The following is a 15,999-nucleotide window of genomic DNA, read 5'->3' on the forward strand; positions in this document are numbered from 1 at the left end:
TACTGGAGGAAGCCAGGGAAAGACAAGCCGGTTATCCTACCCCCCCTCTTTTTTGTACTTTTATCCAGTATCTTATAGTTGGGGGAATCACTTTGGATCAGCAAACCTTCTTATTGAGGTGCAAGGGGGTTTTGGGATCAAACACATATAGTAGTTTATAATATCTGAACCCGGATTTGGTTGTAGCCAAGGACCTGCAACGCGGAGAGCTCATAAAACCCGTGGGAATTTGGGGATTTTCGCAGCATCTGAAGCATGAAACAGCCTAAAGAAAAGCAAAAATGTTGTTTAACAATTCCAAATATTTGGTAATATCCTCCTACCTTTCCAGGGCAGAATGTAGATTTATTCACCTGGGGGGGGGGGGGGGTTGCATAGCCTGGATCTGCAATTACAACCAACCCATTGTTGAAATTTCTGATACTGGTCTAAAAATAAGGGCAGAAAGGAATTTTTTTAGTTGTGGGGTGTGTGTTCTTCCTAAGCAGGAGACACATCCTGCATCTCCACCAACAGAAAACAAATCCAACCTCATACATTGTCTCTGCAAAGAAATGCGGCCGCGGACCAAAACATGTTGTCCATGTGCAAAACAGTTCAGGAAAGAGAAACAAAATGGCTGCCGCGGAGTAAGATCTGGAGTGAGGTCATGAGAAAGCAGAACGGAATCCCCCGGGGAGGAATCATTGTCACCATGTAGTTTTGTCTAGTGAGAAAAAAGAAGTCATTTATACATTTAATGGCAGGTGCAGCGATGTGTGCTGGACTGCAAACAGTTATTTCTGTATGGTGGTTTTCAGGATCAAAAATTAAAGCTGCCCTCTCTGGTTCTACCTCTCCTTCATTTTAAATGCCCTCTGTACACAAAATGTACACATATCTTCAAATAAATGAACGGCATGCCAAACTGGTATATAAATGTGCTGATGCCGCAATGTAAATTAAATCCACACCCAAAGTGTATTATATCGTTTTGGGTGCCAAGCTGTGACATGTTTGCCATCCAATCCTGCACAATGTTTAAATTTTAAAGCTGTACTCCGGACGGATACAAATGAAAGCAGCTCTGTATTCATCCGTACATAATAAAAGTATTTTTGTACACAGAGGCAGTATAAGCATGCTAGATACCCGGAGCCATCAGGCAGGTAGGAGAATTATTGAAGAAGGGACATTGCCTGTCTCTTTCTGCAATAATGCCCGGCCTGATCATGAATTCTTAAAACGGGATTTTAGTTCTGCCAGTGTGTAAAATAATAAAACAAACTCAAATCAATTATTTTGCATCCTACCCAAATTTTCCTCGTCCGGCCATGACATCACTCGCTCCAGGAAGTTGTCTACATTCTAGATTGTACCTAGGTAAATACGTGACCTCTGTAACCCGACAAATATGTACGACAACCTCCGCCTCCCACACCTGTACACATTAAGGTTGTGATTTCTGTACGTATATTGTCGCCAGCCTTACATAACCGTCCCCAACCTTGCAGCCGTGCCTTGAAGGGCAAACAGTGCAAGTCAGCTGTGTAATGCACAAATGCGGCAGTGATTGCACAAGGTGAAAGGCCTAGATTAAGTTTACACCCACCCTCCACAATCCGGCTGTAGGAGCACGCGCTGACAATGGGCCCTCTGTGTGCCGGATTGACGAAAGGAACGTACAGTCTTAGCAGCTAAAGCCAGATTGTGTTGTCTTCATACAATGCAGAATTTCCATCCCTTTCGTTGGCAGAGGTATTTACCAAAATTCAGGGATTAGGCCCTGAAAAAAACAAAGAATGTTAGAAATCTCCTACGGCTACGTTTATGTAACCCTACCCCTATGTCCAAATTGTCAAATGCTAAAGTATTTCTGCAGCTTGCCATGTAATAACTTTCACCAGTGCTTGAACCTGGCATATTCTGGTTATGGCCACACAGGGCCCTTCATGATCTGCGGAGGGTCTGCTAATCATCTAAGACATGTCAACTTCAAGTCCCAGGTCTGTGAACTGTCACAGACCCGCAATTAAACAGTAGGAGATTTCCTGCTGCCAGATAGAGATGGTGATGGAGGGCAGATCTGAATAGCCGAGGGCATTTTGTAAACCACCAATGGGACTGCATTATCTGCAATGGCTAGTAAGTGTCTGGAACCTATACCGGAGGGAAGTGTTGGCATAAGGCGTCATTATATAGCACAGGACATGGGTACATGTGGTGACTGGCCACTTAGGTGCTGAATACTACATCCTGGCAGGAAGATAAGAAGGTTATATGCTTCCCCATAAGTACAAGTACCAGGCACATTCAAACAACGTGGAAAGTTGGGTATTATCAAGAGAACCTGTCTTGTCTTCCTAACCATGGATATATGTTTACTTGAAAAAAAAAAAAGGAATACGTAAATACTACTTGACAGGCAGACCCCAATCGTCCCCACCGATGCAGCACTGGTGAAAACGGCATCCAACCATAACGGCTTCTCTTCTTTATTTACAACCTAAAATTACAATTTGGACAAAGCTGCATTTTTCTTGATATCCCCTCCGCCTCCACATTTCCTGCAGTAATTACTTTTAGAAGGCCTAAGAGGATTACAAAAATGGTGACCCATTGTAATTAAAAAAGGGCAACTTGAGAGTCTCCACCAGATTTCACCGGAGCTGTAAAGGGATCTCCGGTTAAGTAACATGTCAGAGCATCATAGAATCTTCTAGTTATGAATTGATCTGCTACATGCGTGTTACAGGGCTCTCATGCTTTCTTGATGTGAATAATAGGTGTAGAGTAATGGAAGCTTCCATATTTCTTCCATGATACGTTGCTATTATAGTGGAACTTTTAATAGGGGCGATTCAGGCAGGTGGGTAATTTAGAAAGGGACAGGTGATGTCCAATCGGCAATAACTGCTCTGCCTTATCGATGTCCAGTTGTAGCATGTATGGAGGTAGATTGCAACGGCCTGTGAAAGAACAGTGAATAGGCGAGTAATTGTGGGTTTAGTTCTAATATAAAAAATGCTTTAGGGCCCTGTGCTTTGCATATCTCACCATAGTACTGGGGTAATGAGTGGGAATTGCTATCGAACACTGTCCCCAGAAAGCTACCCAAGTATAGGTTGCCCCAAAGGGCAGCTCCATTCAATGTCCATTTCCTGTTGAGTTGAAGTAGTACTGAATTTCCCTCCTTTTCTTATACACACTGATCCATTCTAAGAAGCCATTGCTCTCCCTATGTTTGCTGATGCAGTGTTAAACCCCCAATTTTATTTTTAAGCCGGTTGGGTAGACATTGTAGGTGGGTGGAAGCCCCTGTATTGTGACCCAACTCATCAGTAAGCACCCAAAAACAGCCGGGTGGTTACTGAAAAGTGCCGGGTGGTGCGCCCAGCTAAAAGGGGCTGGGGAGAACACTGCAATGGATGGAAGTACCCCCCACAGACATTTGTGTCGCATGGCCTCTATTACTTGTGCGTATTCTTCAGATATACAGCTATGAGAAAAATGACCTTTTTCTGACTCCTATGAGGAGAAACAGTTGTGAAACTTCTATTTTCTGAAATTTAAAAGAAGCTAAATGACTTTCAAACACACAATGGTTACTGGAAAAAGGAACTAGAAAAACAGATAACAGTAGTTACAGATGTAAAGTAGGGAACAATCTGCACATGAAATACAGAAATACATATCATCTGAAAAGCACTTGTTCTACAAACCTAGCTGAAAACATTTTTATTAAAGGGGACCTGATATCAGATTGTGTTTCATGTAGAGTATATTTATGCCAATTGTATTGGTGGATGTTATTTATTAAATCTTTCCAAGACTGAAGATCATAGACTATTAAGGGAGAACCTGGGTGATCCAGCAAGCCTGGAACCTACTGTATTCATAACATTTTGTGTTTAGATACAGATTATTGGGTCTGTTTATAAAGCAGTGACTCTGAAACATTTCCTGATGGAGAATCTTCCAGGTCCATGTGTTTTGTCAGTACGGTAGTAATTGATTCTCCTCTGGCGAATGTCAGATTCACCGACTTATAAATAGACCCCTAAATATTTACAGAAGATGTAAAAGTGAAGCTGCAGCATGGTGTAATAATGTCACCTCTATAGCGGCAGGTTGGCAGGGCCACCCTTACTCTGACTCGGGACTGGTGCTCATTACAGATGAGTGCCAATGTCTGTGGCTAACCAAGCAGCAAATGAGGAAAAGACCGGATCCTGACCCCGTCAGTACAGGAAAGCCAAAGGGAAACAATAGGCAGGCTTTGTGCACACAATATGTCCACGTATCTGAGCCCCTCGGAACATCACTGGACATGGAGCACAATGGTGTGTGTCTCCTACACTGCAAGCTGGCAAATGCAACTGGCCCTCTCCTTTTTATGGTATTTTAACACGCCTGTAGGTCCAAGTAGGTGGTTATTGGTGTAGACATGATTCTTAACCGGTTTATGGAGCACCCTAAAGCTTGATCTGGGTGGGCAGAGACCTTGCGGTCAGTCATGCGATGTGCAGAGTCCCTTATTTTTTTTATTTCTTTCTCCAGAGCTAGGTGGTCCTCACTGATGCAGAGAACATCCCAGCCCTGGCCAGGGACCCAAGGAAAGTCTATTGCCCTGACTGGCCTATGGTCTACAACAACCAACCGAAAATAATCTATTACACTACTAATACATCCTACAAATCTGCTGGACATGTGCTAGATCCAGCCAATGATCCATACTTCATTGAGTGGGGGAATATTGATGAGTTTATTACTTTCTTCTACTTAATATAGAACAGATTTTATAAGAATGTTGCCACAAATGTGCTACAAAGAATAACAAAACTAAGTAGAAGTCGATCCCTCACTGCTTCCGACTGGTCGTTCCTGATCATAAATCTGCCAATTTATTGGTTAAATTCGAAAGAAAGGGTTTTTAAATGAAGTTTTGTTCAATTTGCTGTTTTTTGTCAATTGAATTGATCAACATCAGTGTTTCTCAACCAGGGTTTCGTGAAACCCCAGGGTTCCTTAAAAGGTTAGGGGTTCTTCGGACAATTAGCAAAAAAAAGCTCTTGGGTCAGATTAGGCGACCTCCAATGGTCTTTTGGGCTATCTGTAAGGGAGACTGATCAGATTTAGATAAAAAATACACGGCGTCAGTAAATGAAATCTGATTGGTTGCTATGAGTTGGCTAATTCCTAATACCCTCGGTGCTGTTCACATTTTCCAGACATCATTTACTTTACCTGACACGTCGTTAGCAGAAGCATTACAACTACAGAACATCATCAATGCTCTAAGCTAAGCAAGATCCCGCTGTCTAAACAGTGCCGCCAGCACAGGCACTAATCCCCATTTATACTGTAAACAAGTTTACTGTACACAGCGTGCGGTACATTACGCCACAGGGATATAACATAGGAACGCCGAGCTACAAAGGATCTTTACAAAGAGTACTATGTGGACGATCAGCAGGACCAGCATCACGTGAGACGTTCGTGTGACATCACATAGCCCTCAGGCTTTCTATCAACCATATGACGCCTCACTGAGGACAATTTGACAGACAATAAATTCTTGGACAAAGGGATGTGTATAAATAATTCAATATCCTGACACATGTCTTAAATTTCCATTTAATGACTGTGATTTTGTGTGACCTAATAAAGTATCATTAAAGAAAAAGCCAAAAATGTAATATGGTGCAGTTTACCAGTCCTTAGATATGGTGGCTACTTTTTTTGCAGCTTCTATTGTTGAATTTTTTGTAGATAATGACGCTCCTACAAAGACTCCTAGGGTCTAGGACTACCTTTTCTTAACGAGGAGGAACGCTTGAAATATCTTTCAGGTCTTGGGAACCCTCTTTTATAATTACTACATCCACAGCTCACAGTACATTAATGTGGTGGTCAATGGGAAAAATGCTTCTTACATTATAAAGAGTGCCACCCTTACAGCCAAAAGATCATTGGTATCACCTAACATTACCTAAATGGGGGGCACAAATATATCATTGCTCAAGGAAGCCCCAGCAACCTCTGGAGGAACCATAGGGCACCTGAGGGCAAATCAACAGGTTCACATATCCTCCTCTCCTAGTATAATATACCTATACCTTCCCATTGCTCCCTCATTCATACTTTCAGCCCCCAGGAGTTAAAAACAAAACCTCTATGTTGCCAATTGCTATACCTAAACACAGCCACATGACCAGGAGAGTGATGTCTCTGCTTTCCAAGTTCCTTTTAGTGCCAGCTGCCGAGGGCAATGGAGAATGGAGGGAGAGAGACGGTAGGTATAAAATAGGAGGTTTAGAGAGACTCTTTATAGAGACATATGTCATGTTACCTACATGGGTAATGGAAGTCTCTCTTTAAATACCACTACAGCCCTGCCTTTGTTGGCAGACTTATGAATGATCGTACACTGAAATCCCCCAACCCAGTTCCTGGGTTCTCCCAAGCTGGATTACAGAACTTTGCCTATTCTCTGCCATCTACACATAGATAAATGTATTTTCCCCTCAGCAATTTAATATTGTTTCCTTGTATCCTCAAGAGCCTGAAAAGTAATTTGGGAGATGTAGTTCTGTGTGCATGCCTATATCAGTCAAAGCTGACCTCCCAGCGGCTGCCCTGCGAGAATTTTACAAGCCTGCTCATTACCTAACAAAGGATAATAAAAATCTGTTGCTTGCTAAACACAAAATAATTCTGGAAAATGTTGTAGAGGGAAGTTTGGGGTAAATATGTTTCATTCCATAAATATCGAAATATTCACAATAATGACAGCTGAGCCATTTCCCAAGGCAACCAATCATTTTCTTTTATTCTCAGGGAAACTCAAACAAGTAATCCAATGGGCACCAGCAAAAGAAGTACTTTTCTTCCAGATTTTATTAAACAGCCCTTTACAATAAGCCAGCATGCATTTGGAGATTGATTTCCATATGGCTACGGTAGAAAGACTAACTAGATTTCCAGGTTCCGAAGCTTTCTCAGTCACATAAAGAAAATTGGATCCATATGGACACAATAGAAAAGGTGTTTTAAAAAACAGCAGGGTTTTTACTTTTATTCCCCAACCTCCCTTCACAGCCAGGAGACAGGAAACCAAAGTCCTGACAATGGCTCCGCTCCCGACTCCGTCCCTGCCCTTCCACATGCTCCATGACGCCCTCTGACACACAGCTGGAAAAAGCCAACAAACAGTAAGGGAACGTTTCAATTTCAGAATATGTATATGCGTCCTGCACTTCCTGTGGGAGCTTCCTACAATACGTGGAGAAACACATGAGCAAGAAGCTGAAAAATTTATCAATAAAATAATAAATATTTATGGCCAACGAACACATATGAGGAGCCCCAACAGGCTGACAACTCTTTTATAACTCCGGGGCAATAAAAGCCAGACTAGGCTGTCCATACATTAGAATATATTTCCTATGAATATATAAATGCAAATAAGGGACAGATATAGATTGATTTTATACAATGACTTCAGAAAGTATTCGGAACCACTTCACTTTTTTTAATTTTGTTATGTTGAAGCCCCATGCTACAATAATTTTTTTTTAAAAATCTACACTCAGTACCCCATAATGACAAAGTGAAAACAGAATTTTAGATTTTTTTGTAAATGTTTTAAAAAAAAAAGCTTAGAAATTACATTTACATAAGTATTCAGACTTTTTACTTATTTTTTCGGGGGGTGGAATGCAACAAGCTTTGCACACCTGAATTGGGGGATTTTCTGCATTTCCTCTGTGCAAACCTTCTCATGGAAGGGGACCATTGGTACACATTTTCAGGTTTCTTCAGGGATGTTTAAATGGGTTCAAATCAGTTAAATGGGTTCTGGCAGGGCCACTCAAGGACATTCACAGAGTTGTCCCGAAGTCACTCCTGTGTTTTGTCTTTGCTGCATGCTTTGGGTGATTATCATCTGATAATTCAGTTCTATTCATACATATTGTCTTACATCTCTTTGTGACTCTTGTAGATGTCGATACTTTAGTTCCCTGGTATTAGATGGTGGTCACCTTCTCCCTTCGTGCAGGTGAAGTTGTCACTGGGCTCCAAGAGGATAAGAAGCCTGTAGTTTTCTAGGTTTGGATCGAGCATGGACAGGGTAAAACCCCATTCATTTTGTTTTCTGCTGTCTATGTCCTGTCTGGAAGATCTCCCTCCATTTCTTATCCTGGAGACACAATAGGAAGTAAGAGGTACTCTCCAAAGTAAGGGGAGATCCCCTCTTAGGAACATGAATTGTCTTGATGATAACTGTAAAACGTTGATAGATTTGCTGTCACTTTCTTTAGAATAAAAAGGGAAAACAGATTTAGCCAGAAAGAGGACACACACAGCTGTAAAAGATTTTTTGGGGATTCAAACCTTTCTGCGTTACATTCACTTTACATAACAGCATGGCGCTAATCTGGCTTTTGTATTCCACTGAAACATAATGGTTCTCTCCCATCTCTTGGAAAACTACAAATTCCAAGACTTGAAGCTCTACAGCAAACAGAAAAGGAATCTCTCCCAAAAACAAATGTCTGCTCAAAAGCTAAATCCTCCTTGTACCAGGACTTTATAAATACAGCCCCCAGCACCCATCCATACATATCCGGTCTGGGGCTGTTGACCCACTTTCTGCAGCATTTCACCAGTGAAGCTGGGTGATCCAACAAAGCTGGGATGGATCTGGTCCAGGATTCAAAGCATTTGAGAGACCCAGGTTTGCTTGATCACCTAGCTTCACTGATGAAAGTGTATTCTCACCAGCCTTGGAGAGCTTTATTACATCAGGCCCTATATTCTAATATATTCTAATATATCATATAATATCCTAAATGGATAAAGCAGATACACATAGATGGAGCATGAAGCATGATTACCTTCCTTTACATAACATATATGAATTCTTTTAGAGGAATGTGTAGTTTTATGTATGTATTTTATATATATTATATATATTCAATATTCAGAAAAGAGCTTTTTTTCCTGATTTCTTTTTACATTACGGTTGTAAAAATCTGACATTTTCATACAGACCTAAAGCATATGAGGCTACAGGGTGAGGCTCAAGTCATCTATAACTTCTGCTATAAAGTTACACAGCAATCTATTCTGCTTCATTGTCATATACTCATCTCTCTCAGTCCCTAAGGGGTACGAAGAGAAGATTCAACCTTTTATACTCTACAAATAAGAGAGGAAAGTAAACTATCATAAAACACAACTATCCTGACAACAACTAAAAATAACCCATAGGCGTACCTGAGGTCATGACTCAAACAAGGCAGCGTGATTGGCACATAAGTTCATAAAGTCAAACCCTGCTCCCCCTAAGGGAAAATTCACATCCTTTACACCTCCCTTTCCCCAAAGAATAGTATTGTATTGTGTTAGGTTTGCATCAAAGCTAAATATAGGTTCATAGTTTGCTAAAAAAAAAAAAAAAAAAAAAAGTTATTGTTGCCTAAACAGCTGAGGGTTGGCGCTGGGATTATCGGCTTTGGCATTTATATGAAGCCGTGCAGGACAGGTACAATAGCCCAGTTGGAGACAGGATAGGAGTGGTCTTTGGTGGATTTACTCATGGGATACAATGGCACAGAGCCCTATGTTGTTGCCCTAATTCAGCCATGGCACAGCTGTCTATTTGACTGTTTACCAATGTCAAAAATGGTAGACCCTGCATTGGTTCTTGGTAGCCCAGGCAAAAGGAAAACAGGTTTTCTGTAGTATCGTGCTATGTGGTTAGAGTTTTGGATGCAGATCCAAGCATATCATAATTTTGTTTTGAAGGGCATGACAATAAAATATATTATTGCAAACATGGCCTATTAAGAGCAAAATAACCCTGATTTGTTATACCAAACTACACAGTGCACTCCTACTGCTCTTTCCTTCATTGCAACCATTGCAAAAAGACACCAGGACACTGTAGGAGCGTACAGGGAGAGATGGCATTACCTTCTCTGTACCTTCTACCTTCTTGAGGCTGCTAGGTTGATGGAGGAGGACACCTGACTCCCAAAATACTGAAGGCATGGTTCCATGATAAAAGAACGCGTGCATAGCAGGGTGGCACAGTGGCGACCACTCTCACCTGGTAGCAATAGAGTTAGAATCTTGGCTAGGAAACAATCTGTATAGAATTTGTAAATTCTCCCTGTGTTTGTGTTGGTTTTATTTCCAAACCATTCTGGTGGCTTGATTGGGTTCTCCCCAACCACTGGTCTCGGACCGTTACAGACATTTGCAAGATTACACAGGGAGGGTACGTGTTGTGTAACTTTGGATACACCCCTCTGCACGGCTCGGCTTTGGTGGGAACCCAAGCGGCACATCAAAAATCCACACTCCTTCACATACAATGGTCTGTTCTGGATAAGATCTTCAGGCTGGACTGGGGCCAGTTCTGATGGAGATCTGGGTGATAGCCAATAAAGATGCCTTTCCACCACTGCCGATTATCAGCGTATAATGTAGGGGCACCACCCAATCCTGGGCGGAATGGGAGGCCACTTCTCCTCGACCCAATCTGTCTCCAAATTAAGAGCCCACAGGAAACAAGATGACCTAAACAGGATTAAGATGTCTCCAAGACAAAGATGTAAAATATTGCAGATTCCCAGTCTTTGGAGGTGTGGTGACTGCATTTGTTTTTTTCCCTTATTTTGCATTCTGATGATCCCACCAGCAACAAACTTTCAGTCCTCAGGTGACAACCACTGGAAGGAAAGAAAGTATTTGATGATTGCAGAACACCTCCCTATCCCACATCTGTCTTTGCTCCTTAACAAGGTAAAACTCTACAAATAAATACAAAGACATAGACCACATGTTAAGACTAGAGAGCTGCAATATACTAAATGTTTGGGACAGGTTCACACGTTCAGTAATCCCACAAGTCTCCCCACAGTTGGCAAGTTGCCAGGCGCTGGCCCACTAGAACTGCAGTTTTGGTTTTGAAAGAACCAGCATCGCACATTTGGCAGGAGAACCAGAAGAGCAAAAGTGTTATGACATATACAAAGGTCTTTTTGGCTAGAAATGTCCTACCCTTAATCCAAGGATCCCTGGGCCATAGACTTTAGTAATGTTTGAAATATTTCTTCATTATATATGTTTTTATTCGAGTCCTTCATACATGGATACACACACACATATATTATATATTTTATATATATATAAATTTATATTATTTATATATATATATTTCCCTTTGTAGATGTCATAACTCTTTTTGCTCTTCTTGTACTCCTGAGGAAACAGACAAGGTTTGCGAAACGCGTTGAAAAACTGTTAGAGCTTTGTTTGTTGACCCAACATAACAGAAAGGGTCATCATGTGAAATAATCGTTTTTGGTTGCTATGTAAACGTTGCAAATTTGTTTTATAGTGTTTGTATTTTATACCAATTTTTTTGAGAATTTTAATATGTTGAAATAAATCAAGAATTAAGTCTTAAAGGTGTTTTGTACTCTATAGCACCTTACAAGTCCTTCTTGTTATAAAAATATCTATGTAATTTGGGATGTGGTGTACTTGTATGTTAAGTTTATTACTTAGGGGTAAAAATTAGTTATGCTACCAATAGTTGAATGAATGGTTGAAGTTGACTTACAGGTAAATGAGAAGCCTCTTCTTCCATGCATCACATTTTTGCATTTGAACACTGAAGCTGTGGTCACACTGAGAGCAGACCCTCCAACTTAGAGGTCCATTTTAGAAGGATCATGGCAAAGCCTACATCAGTATTTCCTTCATAGAAACAGGGAAGGATCTGCATCAATGGTTGTTAAAATCTTTCACAGAAGGAATTGGGGAGAATCCAAGCCGTAACCTACAGACTGCCTTTTGTTTACTGCAGGTAATGGGGAAGCCACAGAGGCTCCAAAAAATTAGCTCCTGATATGATTGCAATGAACAAGATCCGGAAACTTGCAGAGCGCTCAGATAATTAGTTTGATTTGTACAGGGAACACATAACAGTTCAGCTTGGATAGTAGAGCCAGAATTGGCTACATGATGCAAAACTTCACAAGCATGTCAATTAGGAGAGCAAAGATTCTGCAGAGAAGAGGAAAATTGTTATCTTCTCTGCCGATGAAATAAAACTGAATTATTAGGGAAGACATTGGAACAAATAAAGTTTTAAGAAGCTATACATGGTATAGCCTGTCTATAAAAGATTTCCATTCTGGATAGATGCTTCTGCTAGCATCCTCCACATTACAAAAATAATTTCTCAGCAGGTATGATGATAACTTTGGTGAGATTTGATAACTTTTCTGCAGATGTAACTATTTCCTTATTACTTCTCCAAGCTTCCTAATAGTAAGAAACACCACTGAATGATCCCCAGTGTAAAAAGACTTCACATCTCAGACAACTCATTAATAAGAGTAAACTTTGGAAGCAGACATGGCTCATAGTGAAGAATCTGACAGCTGCAATAATCACAGTGCTAATTTGTTAGAGGAAGAACAAAGCCAGGGGAATTAATCCAACCACAGGAAAATACAAGAGCAAAGTGTGGGGCCAGGGGCAATACACAGAGAAGGAAGAGAGAAAATAAAAGAAAGAGAAAAGAAAGAGAGAAGAGAAAGAGAAAGAAAAGAAAGAGTGAAAAGGAAGAGAAAGAAAGAGAAAAGAAAGAGAAAGAAAAGAACGAGAGAAAAGAAAGAGAAAGAAAAGAAAAGAAATAAAGAAAAGAGAAAAGAAAAGGAAGAGAGAAATGAGAGAAAAGAAAGAGAAAGAAAGAGAGAAAAGAAAGAGAAAGAAAAGAAAAAGGGAGAAAAGAAAAGAAAGAAAAGAAAGAAAAGAAGGACAAATTTGGGCTAGTTCAACGGCAGATGATGTAGAGCAATGACAGTGGTCAGGGTTCAATATTAAATGATTGCTAGATTGATGTAAGCTCTTTCCTGACAATCAGAACTTTGGTGTCACATTCTCACCCAGGAAAGAGAATTTGCCCCTTTGCCCACAACTAGCTGCTGTGTATGTTTGGATAGACATGACCCTTTGTATATGTTAAGTCAGACACATGTTAGAAATTTACTACAGCTCACCGAGAAAATCAAAGAACTCTTATTTTTTAATTAGATGTAGGGCCTGCAATCCCTGCAGAAATACCTTAATACCTAAGAGACATTGTGCATAGGTTGGAGCGGATAAGGAATGCCTAATGCTATGACATTCTATATGTGCACTTATTATATGCCATATGACACTGATGATCTCAGTGCCTATTCTACTACATGGATATGGAGCTTTATAGAAAAGTGCTGAAATAAAACTGACGAAAGAACTGATTTCAGAGGAGCATTTGACCAATGCCACGACAAGGCCATCTGACCAGCATTTAGATAACTTTTCAATTTATTTAGGTAACTTTTACCATGTAGGGTACAGTGACAGTGTTTCCCTAAAGGCCACCTATTGACCCACAATTCTAGGTGATTCCCTGACGCTCCTTTCTGAAAAGTCAAACTTTGTGTGAGCTCCAGGATGCATGGTGTTGGAGCTTGCAAAGCAGTGCTCAATCCAGGCATTTTTTTAAGCTGGGAGTAGGTGGGTGGCAGCCCCTGTATTGTGACCCAACTCTGGGTGGTTACCGAAAAGTACCAGGTGGTGAACCCAGCTAAAAGGGGCTGGGGGAAACACTGCACAGTGTTAATGGGAACCTACTGCTTCTCACATGGCAGCGGTCAGGACTGAGAACTACATCATGATGGAGGTCTCATGCACCCCCATAAGTGAAAGCACCGGGTACATTGAAAAGGCCACAGAATGAGAGTGGCATTTATGGCACGGTTCACACATGTGGCACCAAACCATTAAGTAAGAGCATAAATATTGGTGCCATGCTTCTGTGATAGGACAGAGGGAAACTGGAAGGAGACGTTTGGCTGTGACGTTGGACTGTGACGTCCATACAGACTAATCCAACAGTCCAAGTTCTTTCTGGTTTGCATAACATTCAAAACAATAACAAACCATCTTCTATACCATCGTTCACAGACATTCTCTGTCATTCGGATGCAAAACCAATCATAAAAGCAGCAAGCATCAAAAAATATTTTAGACGTCCTACAGTTAATAATAAAAAAAAAATTGCTCCACATCACTCCAATTCCCTCAACAATACAAATCTCAGCTAAGTTTGTAAAATCCCCCCAGCTTGAACTCCCAGATCCCCGCTCTGCTTTATGTCAAAAGAACATTTCTATTGCTATGACCTAGTGCTTGTTACATGCCTCAGTACCAAATCCCTGACAACAAGGCTCCAACATAAGCCTGAGAATCAGGAAATGGGGGAGGGAGAAAGGAAACAGACCCCCAACAGAAAAGCCTCGGGGCCCCTGGGATACTCTAAATACAACTGGAGGCGTGCTGCAGTTTGTTCGCACAACAATAACCAAATCTAAAATTGCAGTTTTATAACACAAGGCCTCGTGATTGAGAAGTGTCTGACAGCAGAGCTGATGTTGTCACCCTGAAGCAATGCCAATTCCCATTTTATGACTTAGGGGCCTATTTGGCGATTGAAAAATAATGTTATTTACTCCAATTAGTAAACACAGCAGGCAAGTTTTATGCAAGTCCTGGCTGCTGATTGAAAAGTGTTGATCGTGACAAGAAAAGGTAGTGAATCAGGAAACAGATTATCAGAAAATTGATTAATGATCGCTACAGCCAATACCAGCTCAGGTTTAATCAGGAAACACACATTCTGGTGCAAAATCAATTTTGCAATGTTAAGATATAATAATACATTCAAACATAAGGACCATGCAGAATGTCTAAAACAGCTGACTGTTGTGTCAACCTCTCTACCCAACCAATTAGTTTTCCTTATTTTGAGTTGGCTGGATAGGTGGGAACATGTAAGGGTTATTCGAGACCAAGAATATTTTGGCAGTTGCTTATGTTAGAAGTTTTGTGTCTCAGCGATTCCTAGGACTGTGTTGCTGAGCGAATGACTTTAAGCAGCATTTGGAGTAAGCTATGGGATCGTCAGCATTTGGAGCAAGCTATGGGATCATCAGCATTTGGAGCAAGCTATGGGATCGTCAACACTTAATGCAAGCTTTAGCATATTCAGCATTTGGAGCAAGTTATGGGATTGTCAGCATCCGAAACAAGCTTTGATATTGTTACCATTTGAAGCCAACTATGGGACCTTCAGCATTAGGAGCCAATTATGGGATCGTCTGAAGCCAACTATGGGATCGTCTACATATGCAGCCAGCTATGGGATCGTCAGAATTTGGAGCCAGCTATGGGATCGTCAGCATTTGGAGCCAGCTATGGGATCGTCAGCATTTGGAGCCAGCTATGGGATCGTCAGCATTTGGAGCCAGCTATGGGATCGTCAGCATTCGGAGCCAGCTACGGGATCGTCAGCATTCGGAGCCAGCTACGGGATCGTCAGCATTCGGAGCCAGCTATGGGATCGTCACCATTTGGAGCCAGCAATGGGATCGTCAGCATTTGGAGCCAGCAATGAGATCGTCAGTATTTGGAGCAAACTATGGGATCATTAGCATTTGGAGCAAACTATGGGATCGTCAGCATATGGAGCAAGCTATGGGATCGTCACCATTTGGAGCAAGCTATGGGATCGTCACCATTTGGAGCAAGCTATGGGATCGTCACCATTTGGAGCAAGCTATGGGATCGTCAGCATATGGAGCAAGCTATGGGATCAATCAGTCTTAACATGTACTCAACAAGTATGTTATAGAGTGCAGCTGCTAATGACCCTGGCACGGAACAGATTTATAGCTCCTTAGAGAATTATTGTAGCGAGCTGTGGCAGAAACCCAGATAGAAATCGCCAGAGAAAATAATCAGACAGAACTGTAGCTTCATATACATATATTATAGCCAGCTACTGCAACAGCTCTGTAACTAGGTACAAATCACCAGAGACAATATCAGACAGATTTGTAGCTGCTGGAAACCTCCGCTACAAAATTACGACTGTGGTCTGGTCCTAAG

At 41.2% G+C, this 15,999-nt stretch overlaps 1 protein-coding gene across 1 annotated transcript in view; it reads right to left on the bottom strand.

Annotated features, from left to right (window-relative positions):
- Positions 1-15,999, bottom strand: part of NHERF2 (NHERF family PDZ scaffold protein 2) — a 61,748-nt gene that overhangs the window by 44,891 nt on the left and 858 nt on the right. The gene's annotated exons all lie outside the window — the stretch shown is intronic.

Source organism: Pyxicephalus adspersus, chromosome 7 (assembly GCF_032062135.1).
Source record: "Pyxicephalus adspersus chromosome 7, UCB_Pads_2.0, whole genome shotgun sequence".
Lineage (NCBI taxonomy): Eukaryota > Metazoa > Chordata > Amphibia > Anura > Pyxicephalidae > Pyxicephalus > Pyxicephalus adspersus.